Consider the following 16,174-nt stretch of genomic DNA (forward strand, 5'->3'; position numbering starts at 1 on the left):
CTCCCAGTTGCCGGGCTCCACCGTCCAAGGGGTCCGTCTTTTATTATTATTTTTTTAAAGATTTTATTTATTTATTCACGAGAGGCACAGAGAGAGAGAGGCAGACACAGGCAGAGGGAGAAGCAGGCTCCATGCAGGGAGCCCGAAATGGGACCCGATCCCAGGACTGCAGGATCACACCCTGGGCCGAAGGCAGGCGCTCAACCGCTGAGCCACCCGGGCGTCCCCACTCCCAGGTCCTCTTATTTGAATTGCTCTGAGCAGAGATTTGGACATTTGTGGTTTTGTTTTGTGGGATGATCTTAAACTTTAATCGTGACATTTATGCTCCCACTACATTTTTTTTTAATGGTGGTAAAATGGGTATAATGGAAAATTGACCATGTTAGCCATTTCCGAGTGTGTGGTTAGGTGGCAGTAAACACATTCACACTGTGGTGCAGCTATCGCCTCCAGAAATGTTCCTTTTCCCAAACCGAAGGCCTGCCCATTAAACATGAACTCCCCGTTCCTCCCTCCTCCAGCCCAGACTGAGCACCACTCTCTGTGAATTGGACCACTCGAGGGCCCAGGCGAGTCAATCCTGTGCATCTGGCTGGATTCACTCAGCACAGTGACTCATCCACGTTGGGGGACAGCAGTTTCATTCCCCTCGTGGCCAAACAGCCTCCCATTGTCTGCAGGGACCACGTTTTGGGTACACACCATCCGCCGGTGGACTAAGGTTAGGTTGTGTCCACGTTGGTATTTTTAAGGCTCCAAGGTGATTCTGAGAAGTTAGAGGGATGCAAACCAAGGCCTGAGACCAGTGGTTCTCAAGCCTGGCTGCACATTTGCATCACCTGCTAGCTGTTAAAAAAAAAAAAAAAAAAAAAAAAAGCCTGGTGAGCCTGGCCGATCCACTGGATCAGGATCTCCGGAGGTGGACCTGCCAGGCTGAGAAAATAGCAGGCTTCCAGGGTGTGCAGACTCATTTCCAAGCCTCTGCTGCCCCCTGGTGGCAGCACCTGGGACTCTCCAGGACCCGCTTGGCCTCCCACAAGGAGCCCAGAAGGCCCAGGCCCAGTGCCGTCCCCTGGGGGACTGGGGACCCTGTAAGGCTCCACCTGCCTCCCTCCCCCACTATTTCCTGGCTTCCATGCCTAGAACAGATGAGTCTATGAGGAGAAGGCACGGACAGGTGGACGACTCTATTTCACTCCTTGCCAGCTGCATGACCTTGAACAAGCCACTTAATCTGTCAGGGGGAGGACCACTGCTGCCTGGACAAGTCCCTGAGATCGCAGTTAGGTACGTGTGTTAGCTTTGGGGAGAACCTAGAATTTCTTATCCTTGGCTCTGCTGACATCTGGGTGGATGATTCCTCGTGGCAGAGCCATCCTGGGCACAGTACGGTTTTGAGCAGCATCCCTGGCCTCAACCCACTAGATACCAATGGACTCCCCAGTTTTGACAACCAGAAAAGTTTCCAGACATGACAGCTGTTCCCTGGGGGTATGGTTGCCAGACAAGATGCAGGCTTCCCAGTTACATTTGAATTTCAGATAAGCAACTTGTAACTTTTTAGGATAATTATGTCCCAAAGATTGTATTTTTGTTTGCTAAATCCAGAACCCCTACAAAACCACCTCCATTGAGAGCCACTGCCCTGAGAGTGTGATACCTGCTGGAGGCTAAGCCACCAGATGGAGGAGGTGCAGCAGGAAGGCACTGCCCTGGCCTGGCCCGGCCCGGGATGGGGGCTGCCAGGGGCAGCCCAGCAACCATGAGTGAAGTGAGCCCTGGGAGAGGACGCTGGGTTCACAGTTGGGCAAGTCCCTCTGGGGGGAGGGGACACCTTCTCCCAGCACCTGGGGACACAGCAGTTTGTGGCCCACTGCAAGTTGGAGCAGCTCATCCCCAGCTTTTCCCCAGAGAGAGCTCTCAGTGGTGGGGAGTCAGGTCCAACGTGCTCATTGGCAAGAAGAAACAGGCTCAGAGAGGTGCAGTGACTGGCCCCAGGCCACACAGCCAGCTTGTGACGGTGGTAAACCCTTCAAGCCGGGACTTTTGCCCCTGGGGTGGAGCCTGGGAATGTCCTCCACTTGTAGTAAGTCCTCTGAGAGCTGCCAGCATTTTCCAGATGCACTGAAGCCAGGCCTCACCGTGAGGCTGGGCCAGCTGCTCTCCGTACTACTCCAGGGGAGTGCTGGGCCCCCTCTGGGGCTGTCCCTGTCGTGATCATCTCTTGTCACTGTCTGGTAAGGAGAGGCGACATGAGGAAGTGGTAAAGGGCTGGACCCGGAGCCAGACTGTCTGGGGCCGAATACCGGCTCTGCCCCTCACACACTCTCACCTGTGCCTCAGCTTCTTCATCTGTAAAATGGGAGTAATGAAAACGATACCTACTTTGTAAGGTTAGGATAAGGATTTGGTGAATTAACAGGGAGGAATGCTTAGAACAGTGTATGGCAGGTAGTAAGGTTTACTACGCATCTTACTTTCTTCCATTCTTCTGGTGACATCAACCCTTCTCCCTTAGGGAGCTGGTTCAGTGGGACTGTCGATCAGCCACCAGCCCAGCCCTGCCTAAGAGACTTGTGAGTCAAGGAAAGAACAGTCACTGTACTCTATTGCCCAGTCACTGGGTCGATGAGTGAGAAAACCCTGATGAAAGGCTATTGAGTCCCTGGATCCAGCCTGACCTGAAGCTAGATCCTGAATGCTAAGACAATAAATTCCTCATTTTGCTTAAGCAAGTGTGGTAAATTCTTTCCTTTTTTAAAGATTTTATTTATTTATTTGAGAGAGAGGACAAGTGGGCAGAGGGGCAGAGGGAGAAGTAGAAGCAGACTCTGCTGAGCAGGGAGCCTGATTTGAGACTCAATCCCAGGATGCAGAGATCACGACCTGAGCTGAAGGCAGACACTTAACTGATTGAGCAACCCCGGCACCCTGAGAGTCCTGATCCATGTACCCTTTTTGCTTCATAAAGCAAGAGAGGTTCCTCCAAGATAGCTCCCTTCTCCCATGGACCAGGCCCCTCAGCTTGGCTTTGCTCCAGCCCACACTAGGCCAATGACCCGCTCTCAAGGAGTCAGAGGGAGGTTCTCTGTTTGAGCTGTGATTGGAACAAACAAGAGGCAACAAACTTGGGGGCACCTGGGTGCCTCAGCTGGCTAAGCATCTGCCTTCTGCTCAGGTCATGGTCCTGGGGTCCTGAGATCGAGCCCCATGCTCGGCTCCCTGCTCAGCAGATAGTCTGCTTCTCCCTCTCCCGCCTCTCACTAGTGCTCTCTCTCAAATAAATAAGTCTTAAAAAAAAAAAAAGAAGAGGAAACAAACTTGTATAAAGTACCTCGATGTGCCACGTTTAGTGCTGGGGCTTTGCTGTTACTTTAGCTGCACGCAACAGGTGAGGAAATGGTGGTTCAGAGAGGTCCTCTGACTTGCCCAAGCCCACACAGCCTGGAAGCAGAGTCACTTCAGTGTAAACCCAGGTACTCGGGTTCCAAAGCAGGTGCACTTCTCACTGCACCACATGGCTGATTACCTGCAAGGGGGGATTGTTTTCTGTTGTTCCATTAAACAATTTTCTGAATTGTAAAGACATATAACATAAAATGTACTGTGGGCGGGGGAGGCACAGTTTAAGTCAGTGTTGCCCTTCTCAGCCAAAAGATGACCTAGGGAGAACTTATTACTCCAAGTGGCCTAGTGTCCTGGCAAACAGCCGTGAGGTCCCAGTCATTCATTCTCTAAGGTCCATTCATTCACTCAGCATATATTTATTGAGCCCCCGACGGGTGCCAGGCGATCGATGCTCAAGGCAGGGCCCAGTGTTTAAGGTCATTCTCGGGGTTGACTCTGTGCCTGCCCAGCCCCAAGAGGGAACACCATCCTCAGTCCTGTGCCCAGGAGCCTATCTTAGTCCCTCTTGGTCACTCTAGTTCCAGCAGAGCCCTGGGCAAAGAGCAAGTTCAAGATCAAGGAGAGTCTAGATAAATGGCAGAGTCCCGGTCCGGCCAGAGCAGGAACTCCCAATGCACGGTCCCTGAGAAATGATTCTGGCAACAAAGGGACTTAGGGGCACTTAGTGCAATGATGTACAACGTGCCTAATCACTGCTCCGGGGTGGGGGTAGGGGTGGGGGTGGGGGAGGGAGTCCCCAGTGCAGAGACGGAGGTCAGACGCCAGTACACACCAACACTGCACGTCTACCTATGGACAGTGTTCTTTTTTTTCTAAGATTTCATTTATTTAGGGACGCCTGGGTGGCTCAGCGGTTGGGTGTCTGCCTTCAGCTCAGGGCATGATCCTGGGATCGAGTCCCACATCAGGCTCCCTGCATGGGGCCTGCTTCTCTGCCCGTGTCTCTCTCTCTCTCTGTCTCTCATGAATACATATTTGAGTGAGAGAGAGATAGGAAGAGAGCATAAGCGGGGGTAGAGGGAGAGGGAGAAGCAGGCTCCTGCTGAGCAGGGACGTGGGGCTCGATCCCAGGACTCTGGGATCATGACCTGAGCCCCCGGGCGCCCCGTATGGACGGCATTCTGGAGGGAACAGTGGGGTGCCCTGTAGGGGGTAACCAGGATCAGGACCGCCTCTCGGGGCCGTGATGTTTAGGCTGGCCAGCCCCTCAGAGGCCTCCCCCACCTTCCAAAATGTCCTTCTAGGGGGCAGCCCGGGTGCCCGGCGGTGTAGCGCCTCCTGGAGACCCGGGATCGGGTCCCGCGTCGGGCTCCCCGCGTGGAGTGGAGCCTGCTTCTCCCTCTGCCTGTGCCTCTGCCTCTCTCTGTGTGTCTCGTGAATAGATAAATAAAATCTTTAAAATAAAATCCTCTAAAAAAAATAGGTGAGATAAAACGTCCTCGGAATCACCTGCGGCCTCCCGTCCTGCAGCCTGGGGCGGTCGCCGCTGTGTCCTTCGTCCGTGATCACCTTTTAAGAGGACGCTTCTTCACGTTCCCTCCTAAGAACCGGAGTCGCCCCGGGGCCTGACCGACGCGGCCCGAGCCCTGAGGCCAGAGGGCGCCGGGGCCCCCAGGAGCGCGGGCACGGGGACGCGGCCTCGCGGCCCGCAGACGACCGCCACTCCCAGGAAACGCCCGCCCCGGAAGCGGAAGTGCGTCGGCGGGCGGTGGGCGCACTGCGTTCTGGGAGGTGTAGTCCATGGAGGCCGAAGAGTCCGTGAGAGCTGTGCATTTTGGGAAAGGTAGTTTTCGAGGGATCTGAGCGCCCTAGGCGGGAGCCGAGGTGATGCCTAACGCGACGGCGGCGGGGGGGGGGGGGGGGGGGGCGGCGCTAACAATTGTTAGATTAAGAGCGAATACGTGGGACTTGTTTTTGTCTCTCCCAGCTACCAACACGCAGAGGGGCGGAGAATAAGACCTATAGCGCGCTTTTGTGATGGCAAGCAGGCCTGAGTTGCCTGTTCCTCATTCAGACGAGTAAACCAGCTGCGTAGCCTCCCTGAACCTCTGTTTCCTTATCTGTGAAATGGGCAAATTGATCATTCTTGCTTGGCAGGCCTGATAACATCCATCGAACACCCATCAAACACCGTTGCTTTAACAAATCCCTCTTCCCTTCGAATCCGAGCGTACAGAGCGCACGGATGTTTTTGTAACCAAGAGTAAGGATGGGGCTCCGGGGGTTCAGGATCTGCCTTCCTCTCAGGTCATGACCTCCAAGTCCTGGGATTGGGGGCACAGGCCGTGATCCCGTGGTCCTGGGGTCCCGGGATCCAGCCCCAAGCAGAGTCCTGGCTCTGCGGAGTCTGCGGCTTCCTGGCCCTCTGCCCCTCCCCCTAGCGTTCATTCTCTCTCAAATAGATAAATGGGGGCAGCCCCGGTGGCCCAGCGGTTTAGCGCCGCCTTCAGCCCAGGGTGTGATCCTGGAGACTCGGGATCGAGTCCCACATCAGGCTCCCTGCATAGGGCCTGCTTCTCTGTCTCTCATGAACAAATGAATAAAATCTTATAAATAAATAAATAAATAAATAAATAAATAAATAAATAAATAAATAAATAAATAAATAGACGATAGCAAGGCCTCCAGTATCTTGTAAGTCCTCCTTAGCATATGGAAATCCCTTTGAAATCTCCCTTTTTGCTTGCTTCCCCTAGCCGTTGGGTATATAATCAGCCACCCCTCACAGGCCCAGGGCAGCCGCTCTTCCTGCCCACGGGTCCTGTCCCCAGGCTTTAATAAAACCACCATTTTGCACCAAAGACGTCTCAAGAATTCTTCGTTGGTTGTTGGCCCCGGACCTCACCTAAAACTTCATCATGGGGAGGTTTGATTGTGGTTATATATTGGCTAATAGCATGGTATCACTGTTGACTCTCCTGAGTGTGATCACTGAATTGTGGTTATGTGGAAGAGTGTCCTCCTTAGTAGACACCTGCTGAACTAACTCTGAGCTCTTGGACAGTTTAGAAAAAAAGAGAAACGGAGGAAAGGATATATTAATAATTGGTGAATCCAAGTTTTAAAATATGGTTGTTCGTGTTCCTCCTCTTGTAACTAAAAAGTAGGCACGAAAAAAAAAAACAAAAAAAACAAGGAAGCTCCATAGCACTGATGAGGGGGAAAGCTTCTATAAACATTGGCAAGATTCTTTTTTTCAAAGCAAGATGCAGAGGTGGAAATACACAAAACACCCAGACAGAAGACCCAAGAAAGAGGAGACAAAGGCTGCCTCTGGGACAAGGACCTGGGGAAGGGATGAGGAGTGGAAAAGAGACTTGCTTCTCACACTTACCCTTTTAGAGCTTTTTTTTTTTTTTTTTTTAAAGATTTTATTTATTCATGAGAGACACGGGGAGGGAGAGAGAAAGAGAGAGGCAGAGACACAGGCAGAGGGAGAAGCAGGCTTCCTCCAAGGAGCCCGATGTGGGACTTGATCCGGGATCCTGGGATCACACCCTGAGCCAAAGGCAGATGCTTAACCTAACATCTAAAGGTGTCCCCCTTTTAGAGGTTTTAATTTTTTTTTTATTTTTTAGCTTTTAAATTTTGTATCATGTCCATGTATAACCTGTTCAGATACCAAACCAAACCAAACAAAAAACCAATAACTTCGAAGAAGACTGTTTCTGGGAAAGCACTTGTGGTCAGAAAACCCCAGACTGGGCTCCCCTACTCCCCAGCTGTAGACCTGTTGGGAAACCCAAAACAGAAGGAAGGAAAACCAGTTACTTTCACATCCTTTCCCACATCTGCTCCTCATCACAATCTAGTGAGCCAGGCAGGTTTTAGTGGACCCATTTTATAGATTAGGAACACTGAGGACCAGAGAGTCTTAGCAACTTGTCTAAAGTCATGTGGTGAGACACTATTAGAGCTGAGGTGGAACCTGAGCCCTTCCCAGTGACCCAGCCTGGCTCTGTCCCTCCTGCAGGTGACCTCTCCAAGCTCTGAGGGTTGGATATGGCAGGAGAGGGCCCAGGGTAGGAGGGTAAGGTGGGGTTGACTTCCAGGCTCTGGGTGCTCACTGAAGCTCAGCCCAGCTGCCTTCCTGCCTGTTGCTTTTACATGGGGCTCCCCAGCAGGAAACAGAAGTCAAAGCATGGGCTTGATTTACATGTTCATGCGCAACTGATTTGGGGCTTTATTTGGGGGACCGAGAGCTAACTCAGCCAAAGGGCCTCTTCCCTGAGCCCATCTGAGCTGCTTTTTACCATCTCTGTAATCTTCAACAAATCTCAAAGTGACCTTTTTAATTAAAAAAGAAAAAAGTAATAGATGGATATTGTTATCCAAACAGGAAAGTATTTGACATTTCTGTCAAATTTCAAAACATACATACATGTTTTGATTATGCGATCCAGCATTTAAAATGGAAAAATGGAAAATCGTTTTTTTTTTTCTGTGAATATTCTTCCCCAAGTGTTCAAAGATACAGATGGAAAAATGCATTGCTAATAAGAGAAACAAAGACACAGAACTGTAAACAACCCACTGGTAGAGCCAATGTTTAATTCAACTGGGCTCCGTCCACACTGGACAAAACCAAGGACAATAAGGTTTGCTGGATTTGCTGACCTAGAAAGATGTCCATAATAGATTGTTAGATTAAAAAAAGAAGATCCCGTTTTTTGGGGGAAAATGGGCTATAAGCATACATACACCCAGAGAGCTACAGGTTTGAACAAACGTAGCAGGCAGTTTATAAAGTAGGAGAGCAAATTATTTGATTCAAATGTAAAAAGAGCATTTCATTATCATTCCTCTGAAGAATAGTGAGATCGACTCTCTTCTTTTTAAATTGGCCAGTTGCGTTTCCTCTTGTGTGAATTGCTAAAATATTACTGTCCCTTGGTCTTTTGTCATGCAAAATGGGTGCAAACTTCTGGCACCAAGTCTCTAAGAGCTTCTATTTACATTTCCAAGGCTTCCTTTGGGGTGGGGGATTTTGGAAAAGAGGTTACTGAACTGGAAGCAGAGGATGGTCTCAGTCTTAAAGCAATGAGTTATCCTGTGAGATGAGGGGCTCTGAGAAATAAGGGCGTCTCCTGCCCAACACATTGCTCCCGTTTCTTCCTTCCTTCCTTCCTTTCTTTTTTAAAGATTTCTTATTTTATTTATTCATAGAGACACAGAAAGAGAGAGGCAGAGACACAGGCAGAGGGAGAAGCAGGCCCCATGCAGGGAGCCCAACGCGGGACTCGATCCCAGGTCTCCAGGATCACGCCCCGGGCTGCAGGCGGCACTAAACCGCTGCGCCACCGGGGCTGCCCTCCTCCTTTCTTTCATTTCTAGAATCTTCTCAAAGATGTGTCCTCTTTGGTTCTTGGTGGGTAGTCTGAACGTGGAGGTGGTTGTACCGTTTGAAAGAGGGAGGAGCTGGAACCAGAAATTGGTTGCCAAGGTTTGGAAAGGGTGAGGCGAGTGAGGGGCCCAGGGGCACCCTAACAGGAAAGATTCAGGAGGCACATGATTTAAGGAGGCAGTCACCCTCAGGCTCCCCTAGGCCCCTGGCGCACCTCGCTCGGGTCCCAGCCCTGCTGACTGCTTCTTGAGGACACAAGGCAAGATCTGCAGAAAGCTATTGTGCTGTAAGGCTGGGGTGGCCCCGGGTACTCTTCAGAGCCACCTCAAGACAGTGGTAGCAGCAGACTGATAAAACTACATCCTCCTGGAGGGCAAGGTGGCCGAGCTCTGGCTCAGCTCCCGAGACTGTCCCCGTGGGACCCTTCATGCCTCCCCCGAGGCGTCTGAGGATTTCAGACTCTGCCGTGAAGAGGGTTCAGGGTAGACCTCTGGACAGATGGGGATCAACCATTTTTGTGCTTAAGACTTTTCTGCTTCTCTCTCCATTTGTGGCAGCTGCATGACTGGTTTTCTCTAGACGTGCCCTGCACCCAGCCTCCCCCCGCGGCCTCAGAGACTCCCCTGACATCACAGTAGCTGTCATCTATCAATCTCGTCTACACAGCAGGCATTGCATTTAGCACTTGACATCTCACGCCTCGCCGAGTTCTCACCGCGCAGTCTTGAGAGGTAAGGACTTTGTTATCTGCACCACGTTCCAGATGAGGACACTGGGGCCCAAAGAAGGTCGGCGACCTGGCCTTGACCACAGAGCTAAGAAGCAGCAGAGGCAGGATTTGAACCCACAACTCCAGAGGCACGTTCTTCACCACGATGCCCGGCTCCTCCGTTTCTCATGAGCTTTGAGCCTGCTGAGTGCTGGCCACTAGATTGGGGGTTCCCACTGTCCCCCAGAGGCCCTCAGAACTTTCTGGAGCGTCTGCAGGAGGTCACCGTGGGGTTAAGGCAGGTTCTATCTTCCCCGACTTCCCTGGGTGGGAGGTTCCCAGAAGTACAGGGCCAGCTCTACGGCCCCTTTTCCCCGTGAGGGGAGGGGATGGTGTGAGTTGGGACACGTCCTCTTTGAACGTTCTCTCTTGCTGCTTCTGACCACTTCCTCTTTTCCCTGGGGCGGAGGCAGCTGTGGCGGCCCTGGTGGCAGCCATCCCAGCAGTGGCTCAGGAGGCCTCTGAGTCTCTCCTGGAAGCGCTGGCCCGGCTGGGCTGAGGGCATGTCTCCACCTGGACTTCCATCCCCAAACCCCCCGCCCCCGGGCCCTCCCCTGAGTCCCAGAGAGCGGAAGGGGTGCAGGGTGAGTGGGTTCCTGACTGAAAACACTGCCCCCGGGGCTGCCCACCCCCCATTCGGGCTCCACCTGGCCTGAACCTGCTTCCAGTAACTTCCATGGAGGACATGGCCCAAGTTCAGGACTCCTGCCTGCACAGCCAGACTCCTCAGGACGCCCAGGGAGGTGAGGCCCCCGGCTCTGGGTAGAAGCCCCAGCCTAGCCCTGGGCACCTCAAAGATGAGTCCTCCAAGTGAGCAGAGGAGCTGTGGCCTGGGAAGAAGTTGGGCGTTGAGAAATGTGGGTTCCAGGCCTGGCTCTGCCACCTGGTAGCTGGTGTGCTTGGCCAGGTTGCTTTGCCTCCTGGGTCTCAGTTTCCCCATCCATGCAATGGGCACAAACCATAACACTTCGAAAGGTTGCAATAAATAAAGGCCATGCTACATGTGTCGTGCTAAGCAGAGAGCCCGGTACAGAGCGTCTTGCCCGCCCCTGGGCAGAGCTGCAGCGGGTCCGAGCCACCCGGGGTGTGCCCCCCTCCCCGCAGCCCCTGCCGAGGGAGCCTGGTCACGGCTACCCCGGGCTGCTGCCCACCTCCTCCCGTCCCAGCAGTGCCCGGCTTCCCACCCGGAGCAGGTTCAGCCCTCAAACTCAGTTGACAAGGAACATCACGTTTCCTCCATCGACCACCCCCCACTCCCGCCCCTGACAGCAGCGTCAGTCGCCTCTGGCTGTGCCCACCCCAGGGTTATGCCCAAGCCCTGGGCCGTCGTTTGTTTTATGGTGGTAAACTGTGCATAACACAAAATGAACCATCTTTAACGAGTACGTGTACAGCTCGGTGGCATTAAGGGTACTCACGCTGTTGTGCAACCATCGCCACCATCCGCCTGCAGGACTGTGACTCTGTCCTCCTTAAACACAAATGCCCACCCCTGGCCCAGCCCCCGCAGCCCCCACTCACCTTTCTTCGCTATGGATCTGACCGCTCTATGTGACTCTTACATGCGGAATCACACAGGATTTGTCTTTTTGTGACTGGTTTATTTCAATTAGCATAGCGTCCTCAAGGTTCATCCGTGTTGGAGCATGGGTCAGAATTTCCATTCTTTTTCTGTTTGAATAATATTCCATTTATACGTTTAGACCACATTTTGCTTATTCACTTATCCATCAGGGGACATCCTGGCTGTTGTGATTCATGCCGCTACACGCAAGGGTGTGCAAATATCTGTATGAGTCCCTGCTTTCAGTTCTTTGGGGTGTATACCTAGAAGTGGAATTTCTAGATCATATGGTAATTATGTTTGATTTTTTTTGAGGAACTGCCCAAAGTCTTGAGGTTTTAAATAGGACACAGGCATTGGGGAAGCCCCTCTGGCCCTTCTGCGTACAGGGAGATATGAAATCAGAAGCTAGACATTGTGGGTTCAAATTCTGGTCCTGCCGTCTCCCAGTGGTGTGACGTTGGGCGTGTCACTCACCCTCCGCGCTTCGGTGTCTCAGCTATAATGTAGGATGAGAAGAGCAATCTCACCACTTCCCCGGCCCCACACCAGCTTGGCCCCTCCATGGAGCATCCCTTTGGAGCTGGACCCGGTGCCTCCCCTTCCCCCCCTCCCTTTTTTAAAGATTTTATTTATTTATTCATGAGAAACACAGAGAGAGGGAGGCAGAGACACAGGCAGAGGGAGAAGCAGGCTCCATGCAGGGAGCCCCATGTGGGACTCGATCCCCGGTCTCCAGGATCACACCCTGGGTTGAAGGCAGCGCTAGACCGCTGAGCCACCCGGGCTGCCCTTCTTTCCCCCTTTTTCAGGTCTCTGGGACTCTCTTTCCCTGTCCATGGCTTCACCTCTTGAAAACAAAAATCGGGAAGTAAGGCCCCAGACTAACTGGGAGAGCCTGAACCGGGACCAGAGGGGAAACCGTGGACACTGACCAACACGCTGGCATGGGCATGGGCGAAGAGGAGCCCTCTCTTCTTTCCTTTGACCTTGATCATGCCATCTCCAAGACCAGGTCCAGTTTAGGGCCGTGTGAGGAGAGCCGGGAGGGTCGCTGAGGACCGCCCACAGCATGATTACAGGGACTTACAGGGACGGGGAAGAGGGCTCTGGACTGGGATGAAAGGAGCTGTGGTTTGGCACTTTCATCTTGAGGAGAGTCAGTGGGAGGGTTCCGGTTAGTGGGGGGTGGCTGTGGAGATGAGATTGCCTCTGTCCCTGGGCCCGCAGCCAGGGCTCGCTGGCGGGGCCAGGACAGTCCCACCTCTGGTGCAGGCCCGGCTGGTATGTGGGTGCCACCTGGCCAGCTTGCCTGGTCCAGGTCCCCAGCCCATCCCCACCTGGGAGGAGCTGCTTCTGCCGGCTCAGGGTGATTCCAGAAGGAAGGTCAAGGCAAGACCTGGCAGGCTGAGGACTTCGGTCCTTAGAAACCATGCCTGAGGGTTGACCCAGGGACCCCAGGTCCTAGGGACCCACTTCTAGCTTTGCCACCTCCACCTGGGACAGGAGGGGACAGAGAAGCCTCCAGGATGCCCCCCACCCCACCTTTGCCTCCCCATTATCTTCTTTTCCCATCTTCATTCCTTTCCTATTTTCTCTTCTCCGTTCCTTTTCATCTCATACCAGGTGGTGGGTGATTTGGAAATTCACAGAGCAGTGCACTTCTCTTCACAGTTTATCCACATCCAGAACCGATAAGGAATCAGCTCTCAATTTCACTAAAGTCGGCTTTAGTGAAGGACTTTTTGCATGACCCTCTGGGCAGAGCTCACTAACAGAGACTGCTACTCCTGGCACTTCTCCCTAGCATTGCCAAAACCAGGTCTGTCTTCAATATTTGTAGGCATCCCCAAAGTGGCATTAGTATCTGTTCTGGGGCATTAAATAAAATATGCCGTGAAGATTAAGTATAATAACATGTAGGAAATGCCTGGTACATTGTAGTCATTAAAAAAATAGTTACCGTTAGCTTTTTATTTTTAAACATAATGATTATAGGGGCACCTGGGTGGCTCGGTCAGTTAGGCATCTGCTTCCGCTTCAGTTGTGATCCCAAGGTCCTGGGATGGAGCACGGCGTTGGGCTCCCTGCTCAGCGGGGAGTCTGCTTCTGCCTCTCTCTCTGCCCCTCCCCCTACCTGTGCATGTACTTATGTGCATATGTGTGCTCTCCTCTCCCCAATAAATAAATAAAATCTTAAAAAATAATGATTATTGGGCAGCTCTGATGGCTCAGTGGTTTAGCGCTGCCTTCAGCCCAGGACATGATCCTGGAGACCTGGGATCAAGTCCCACATCAGGCTCCCTGCATGGAGCCTGTTTCTTCCTCTGCCTGTGTCTCTGCCTCTCTCTGTGTCTCTCAAGAATAAATAAATAAATTAAAAAAAATAATGATTATATAAAAAAGGAAGGCAGTGCGTTTTTATTTTATTTATTTAATTATCTATTTATTTATTTTTAAAGATTTTATTTATTTATTCATGAGAGACACACAGAGAGAGAGAGAGGCAGAGACACAGGCAGAGGGAGAAGCAGGCCCCATGCAGGGAGCCCAATGTGGGACCCGATCCTGGGACTCCAAGATTACACCCTGGGCCAAAGGCGGCACTAAACCTCTGAGCCACCAGGGCTGCCCTGTTTTTTATTTTAAAGATTTTATTTTATTTTTATTTATTTGAAAGAGAGAGAGAGAGCATGAGCAGGGGGAGGAGGAGAGGGAAAAGCAGAGAATTTCAAGCAGACTCCACACTGAGCATGGAGCCTGATGTGGGGCTTGACCTCACGTCAGATGCTTAACCAACTGAGCCACCCAGGCACCCCAGGGAGGACAGTGTTTTGTTTTGGTTTGTTTTAAATATTTTATTTATTTATTTATTCATGAGAGACACCGAGAGAGAGGCAGAGACACAGGCAGAGGGAGAAGTAGGCTTCCTGTAGGGAGCCCGATGTGGGACTCGATCTCGGGTATCTGGGATCATGCCCGGGGCTGAAGGCGGCACTAAACCTCTGGGCCACCCGGGCTGCCAAGGACAGTGTTTTTCAAAGTATTTATTGAACACCTACTATGTCCCAGGCAGTGCAACATTGGAATTCTGCCCTGGGAGTCCAGCTGACTTTTCCAGCCTATGTCGGAAGCAGTGAGCCCCACAAAGGTCATCATCCCCCCAACAGTGTAAAATGAGGGAAATGTAGGAAGAGGAAGAACCAGCTGTGTGTTCTTAGGCAAACTGCTTCTCAGAGCCTCCGTTTCCTGATCTGTAAAGTGAGGCTGGAAATCCTCCCTTCCCCTTCTACTGGGGTCGGGGGGTCAGATGAGATAAGCAGTCTTGGCAAGCAGGAAAGTGCTGCTGGGAGGAGCAGATGGGTGGCTCTCAGTGGAAGACAAGGCCTCTGCCTCTATCTTTGACTGAAGTACCTACTCTCAACTCCTGAAAGCCATCTCTGCAGAAGCTTGGAGAACACCCCTCAGGGACAGTAAACGTGCTTTTCTCCAGTGTACCACGGCGTTAGGAAAAGAATGTTCCACAAAGTCCATCCAATGACGATCATTCCCCTGGTGACCCCAGCTATGGGTGTGGCCATGCCCTTCCTCATCTGTCCCATGCCCTGACTTTGGGCTAGTTGACACTGTGTGTTTCAAGGGAGACCAGGGAAGATGACAGCATTCCTGGGAGGAGAGATGGGCTTGTCCAGGGGCGTGGTGGGATTTCAGAGGTAGGTGCTAAGGCCATGTGGTAGAACCATCACTATCCCATCAGGATAGGGAATAGGATTGCCAAGCCTGGGGACAGCTGGGGAAGCCCGGGGGATGAGCAGCATTTCCCTGGGAGGCCACCTAGATGGCTTGACTTTGTCCCTCCTGCTCTTCAGACAGAGATTAATGGGATAGTAGTAATTTGCTGCTGGGTCTCTATTATGACTGTCAGCAGTCATGAGGTACTTATATGCCAGTGATTTATAAGATTACCTCCTTTAATCCTCACAACAAATTTTTAAAAAATATTTTATTTATTCATGAGAGACAGAGAGAGAGAGAGGCAGACACAGGCAGAGGGAGAAGCAGGCTCCCTGGGAAGAGCCTGATGTGAGACTCGATCCCGGGACTCTGGGATCACACCCCGAGCTGAAGGTAGCCGCTCAACTGCTGAGCCACCCAGGCGTCCCTCTCACAACAAATTTATAAGGCAGCTACTATCATCCCCATTTTACAGGTGAAGAGGCTGTGGTACAGAGAGATTAAGTATCTTGCCCAAGATAGCACAGTGAAGGAGCCGAGCCTGGAGCCCAGCCTAGGTGATCTGAACCCAGAGCCCATGCAGCTGACCACGCCATATACTGTCATGGGCCAGGGGGGATCTGAGTAGGGGAAAGAACAAGCAGAGATCTGAGTAGGGGAAAGAAAGAAGATAATTCTTAGATCCCAAGTCCCCTGTGAACCTGGCATTAATATTGGTGTTGAAGAGTCACAGGTGTCACTAGAAAGGTGTCACTGGCTCTATTTTATGGATGAAGAGTAGGAGCGCAGAAAAGTTGAGTTGCTAAGCAAGGGAGCTACACTTTGAACTGGATGTCTACACTGCAGAGCATTGCTCTTTCAGTGACCCCACCACCTTATCTTGCTTCCTTGGCATTTGTTCTAAGACTGATCCGTCTTGGGAACCCTGGGACCAGGAGCCCAGGCCTGGAACAGACATAACAGACATACCAGTCTTCTACACATGTTTTCTTTCTTTTTTTTTTTTTTCACATGTTTTCTGAAATAATATAAGAGATCCCAGTTGTTTCCACTTGGTGCTACTTTGGGCAAGGGAGAGGAAATGTGGTAGGAAGTGTAGTGACCTCACATCTTCTGTGCATGGATGTTTGCTGAGCCTGAACCCTGCTGAGATGGAGAGTTTTGAAAAGAGAATCATGTTGGAGTAGTTGTATCTCCCTTACTTTGGGGGTGAGTTAAAGAAAAAAGAAAGCTCTAGAAAGACCCAAATTAAAAATTCCATCTGTCTTCCTTCCTATTTCCCGTCCACCCACCCATCCATCCTTCCATCCCTTTATAAATCTCCATTAGTAATCTCTTGCTCCCTGACCCC

At 51.6% G+C, this 16,174-nt stretch overlaps 1 protein-coding gene and 2 long non-coding RNA genes across 8 annotated transcripts in view; 2 read left to right on the forward strand and 1 right to left on the reverse strand.

The window, feature by feature from the left end:
- Positions 1 to 239: 239 nt before the first annotated feature.
- Positions 240 to 3,303, forward strand: LOC140629948 (uncharacterized). 2 transcript variants are annotated; one of them, XR_012027729.1, is made up of 3 exons: positions 240 to 724; positions 1,152 to 1,290; positions 2,522 to 3,303. It is a non-coding gene; the product is annotated as an uncharacterized lncRNA (long non-coding RNA). The 2 variants fall into 2 exon arrangements; XR_012027730.1 differs by having other exon boundaries at positions 1,210 to 1,290.
- Positions 2,768 to 5,094, reverse strand: LOC140629947 (uncharacterized). Its single transcript, XR_012027728.1, has 2 exons — positions 4,861 to 5,094; positions 2,768 to 3,532 (listed from the first exon to the last, which is right to left on the reverse strand). It is a non-coding gene; the product is annotated as an uncharacterized lncRNA (long non-coding RNA).
- Positions 5,095 to 5,216: 122 nt separating this feature from the next.
- The window catches only part of PLCG2 (phospholipase C gamma 2), a 173,983-nt gene continuing 163,025 nt past the window's right edge, over positions 5,217 to 16,174 (forward strand). For 2 of the 5 annotated variants that reach the window (XM_072819419.1, XM_072819424.1), the window contains exons 1-3: positions 5,219 to 5,235; positions 8,578 to 8,661; positions 9,313 to 9,486. The gene's annotated coding sequence lies outside the window, so the exon portion shown is untranslated. Of the gene's footprint in view, positions 5,236 to 8,577; positions 8,662 to 8,759; positions 8,866 to 9,312; positions 9,487 to 16,174 lie in introns of those variants that run through there. The other 3 variants (XM_072819422.1, XM_072819421.1, XM_072819420.1) reach the window with 3 other exon arrangements.

This window comes from Canis lupus, chromosome 3 (genome assembly GCF_048164855.1).
Source record: "Canis lupus baileyi chromosome 3, mCanLup2.hap1, whole genome shotgun sequence".
Lineage (NCBI taxonomy): Eukaryota > Metazoa > Chordata > Mammalia > Carnivora > Canidae > Canis > Canis lupus.